Source organism: Dasypus novemcinctus, chromosome 3, assembly GCF_030445035.2.
Source record: "Dasypus novemcinctus isolate mDasNov1 chromosome 3, mDasNov1.1.hap2, whole genome shotgun sequence".
Lineage (NCBI taxonomy): Eukaryota > Metazoa > Chordata > Mammalia > Cingulata > Dasypodidae > Dasypus > Dasypus novemcinctus.
The window spans coordinates 179247595-179251784 of NC_080675.1; positions in this window are offsets into that span (position 1 = coordinate 179247595).

Here is a 4190-nt window from a genome sequence, read left to right on the forward strand (position 1 = left end):
GTTTTGCAGAAGGGGACGGAGAGTCCCTTGGAATCCGACACTTGTAACCCTTCTGCCTGGGAGAACGTCCGCCCCCCACCCCACATTTGCGGAAACGTGGGTCAGGCTTCCCCAGAGAGGAGCATCCGAGCAGGCCAGCGGGGATTCTGCGTCCACCCGGCTCTTGACCCGCGCGCTTGACCCCGGCCCCCTGTCCTTCCCCGCCCTCCGGGACTGCCCCGCAACCCCGGAAAGACCGCGAGTCTCAGCTCAAGGGTTTCTGACAACATGTGCGTTTATTTATCTTAGAAATACAAACGTAGGAATACAAATACAAGTACAAAGGAAGGCCTAGCCACGCGGGCGCAGCGCTGGGCCCGGCAGGGCGCGCGGGGACGGGAGGGGGCCGGAGGGGCGGCGCCGCCTGGTCGCCAAGGCACGTCGGGCGCGCGGGACCCTCGCGGGCTAGGACGCCGCAGGCCGCGTGGCGAGCGCGGGGTCACGTCCCAGCAGGAGTGGGGGGCGACGGCCGGACCCCCCGGAGCCAGCGCCGCGCGCGTTGGCGGGGGCCGGGGCGGCGGGGGCCGCGAGCAGCCTCCTCGAGGGCGGGCGCCTGCACCCCCCAAGGCCCCCCGCGCAGCTAGACAAGGCGGCTAAGGTGCTAGAGGCTCTTGGATTCCAGAACCCTCCACAGACCCCCTGCTGGGCAAGAAAGAGCCTGCGGAGAATTGCCTGCGGCGTCTCCAAAGACCCCTTAGCGGATTCAGTTCCAGAAACGCTTCCCAAGGGAGAGGACCACCCGCCCACCCGGGCTTATTTACGCGCGTGGCCCGTCTCACCCTAACCTGATGCTTTGGCAAGGGATCCCCGAAACCCGCTTCCTAAGCCAGTTTGGTGATGGCCATTTGCCCTCTCCATCGCCATCAACTTGCCAGTGATGCGCAAACGATCACGGTGGAAACAGCGATGCTGGAGGACATTCGGAGGCCCGCTGGCTTGTGAGGACGCGGGACCAACTTCTGATCTGGTATTTAAACTTGATTTTGTAAAAAAGCAAGAATGCGTCCTCACGTTTAAAGAAATTTAAATATTTGCGTCCTGCCCCCCCTCCCGGCCCCTCTCCTCTCTCTCTTTTCTCTCCCTTCTTTCTTCTCCAGGGGCATAGTAAAGCTAATTGCTATCACTAGGACACTGTGCTCCTTTCTAGTGTTTCAGCTAAATTTGGGTAGAGTAGTACACACACTGGTAAGTTGTTTCCAGATTTACCGCTGTACAGGTAGACATAAGAACACAGATCACTACTTGAACACGAGATGGCCCCTTGCTCCTAAGAAGATAACGTAGGCTCCATCTCTGAGCATGGTTATTCTTCAAGAATCTTTAATAGAAAATATGCTCTGAGGCATGAACCTTCTGGTCATCCAAGAGCTGATCATAAAGAAAGACGTATCATGTGGTTGTACAAATATATTAGCATGTAAACATTGTTCACTAGCACGAAATCAGTCATTTTGAAGGTCAGGGTCAGGAATGGTTGGAAGTGTCTCTTAAATGGTTTAACAAAGTAGAGCTATTCTAAACAGAGATAACCAAAATAATAGTAAACACTGTAAACTCTGCCTATGTCTATTTCTAGCCAGAAGTAAAAATCCCAAAGATAGCCAGAGGGGTACCAGAGCCGAGACCTACGCTGGGTATTATGAAGCATTTTGATTGTCCTTTTGGGATAACAAAATCTGTGAAGTTTCCAAAGATATATCCATTTTAGGGAAAAAGATAGGTCTTGGCCAATTCAAATCATTTCTTTAAGGAAAGGAGTTTAAAAGCCAAACGAATTCAAAATGATCAAAACCCAAGCAACCATCAAGCAAGAATTGGGTGGCATATTCTCCTAAGAAATAATTTCAAATTCCTTTGGTGGCAGGGAGACAGGCAGGACTACTGGGCAAAAGACCACTTCTTAAAATGCCCTAGGCCAGAAACAATTAGAACTATGATCTGTATATTTATAATTTAAAATAAAAAGAAACGTTTCCATGCTCTCCCTAATTTTAAGTTCTAATCTCATTATGGTTTGGACAAGACATTAAACCTTGGCATTGAACCAATGGTAAGGACAAGCATGGAGGATGGAAAAAGACATAGGTAATGAGGATGGTGGTGATGTAGAATAGATTATTTTGCTTAAAAACTTGCTGTCATATCTGGCTGAGCATTTAAAAATTTATTCAGCAAGTTATTTGAAGCTCCTGCCAATATGTATCTTTTAGCTAAATTAAAAGCATTTAAGAACACAGTCTTTCTTTGTTACCCCTTGACGCTTTTAAGACCACCTAGCACTAAGTAATCAGTGTGCAGGCCTGTGCAGGCTGACAGGTCAGGTGACAACTGGGTAGGCTGACTGGGGCTTCCACAGCTAACTAGAGGGGTGGGCGTTCCGATCTCCCCATCAAAGTGCCTGAAGGATTGCTGCTCTGTAGATTGGGTGGCCTTTATTCATTGACAGCATCCTTCCTTAGAAAGGTCAAACCTGATGTAAATAACTATCAACCAAGTTAGAAAAAAGCCATCATTTGTCCCAGAAAATCAGAGTCTTAGGACGGTGGACTAGGATTTTTTCTTAAAATGTTTCCAATAAATCTTTTATAAAACCAAATAACGCACTGTCCTTGCAAATCGATCTCCACAGACTCTCATTTCCAAGCAAAGTCTATGGACAAGGCACACAAGACGCACACCTGTGCGGCACCCGAGATGCGGAATACGTGGCCGTCTGCCCCAGTGTCACCGGCCTGCGCAACCCCACGCTTGCCAAGAGCAATCTGCCTGTCCACCCAGGCACGGCGCGTCAAGCTGAAAACTCAGCTTGTCTTAGGCGGGAAGGAGAGTGGGGCAGGCCCCGCCTCCCGGTGCCTGGCCGTTGAGTAGAGTGCCCACAACATGACCGCTTGACACAAGGGTCCTAGCGATTATTTTCCTGAAGGTGACCCGGCAGTCCGCTTTACATATTGCTGAGTATTGGAAAGAGGTTTGGTGAAAATGGGAACTTGAATTCTGTGAAAAACTGTATAGTGGCAATATAGTCGTTCAGAGGTGACTCTGACATTGGGAGTTTAAATAATCATGACTCATATTTCAGAATACAAATTGGACATTGTTATGTACATAAATGTCACTCTGGGATTGGACCTCAGTATTTCTGGCAATGAGGAGAAAACGAGCTATAAGCCTGCCACTGTAACTGTAAAAGTTACTTTGTAGGGAAAAACAAAGAAGGAAACCCGAATAACTAGAGAAGAAAGGTACAGTGGCTGCTTGCGTACGTGGGAAATGCTGATCTTCAGGCTCTGTTCTTTCCAAACTTTTCACTTTAAATTGCTGGGCAGGGTTGAGGGCCCCCTTTCTTGGAGAAACCATTATTAGCTCACGTAGTGCACCCTCCTCGCTGGGCTGCAAAGACTTGGGCTGCGTTTACAAATGCAAAACATCAAATGGCAAAAGTAGGTGATTATCTGATTAATTTAAGCAAAGCAATTACCTGGACGCCACATTTAAACTCCATTTGTTTTGTGTATGTTCTTTGTGTGTACTGTGTCTCCCTGCTTATTTTCTAGCTTGTATAAGTTCCTATATAACATGATCTGTAAAACCTAACTAGGTTAACCTAAAGCACTGAGAACTTTTTAGCAACTCTGTGTTCAACTGATTTTTGGCACTGCTACATTTAAACTGGCCTAAAAGTTGGCTAGATTGTATGTGAGTGGTGTAACGATTGATTTCAGGGATGTTAGTGATAACATCGAAAACCAGGCAAGGGAGTGGATGCAGCTCAAGTGGTTGGGTGCCTGCACATGTACGAGGTCCTGGGTGCAATCTCTGGTACCTCCTAAAACAAACAAACAAACAAAAACAAACCCAAACAAGGCCATAACCAAACCACACCAAAAAAAGGGCATCATTCAACATGAGGACATTTAAAAAATAAATAAAGAAAAGAAAACATTCTCCCTACTGGCTTTATTAGCTCTAGGCCAAGCTTATATCCGGGAATTGCTCATTTGCAACCTGAAGAGAGTTTAAATGGAGGAGAAGAAATGCTAGCCTTCAAAACTGTCAGACATTTAAAAAGGAGACACGTTTTTGTTATTCTAGAAGTAATGCATGGCTGAACTGTTATCCTATCATCTCAAGACATAAATGTTTTTTCCCTG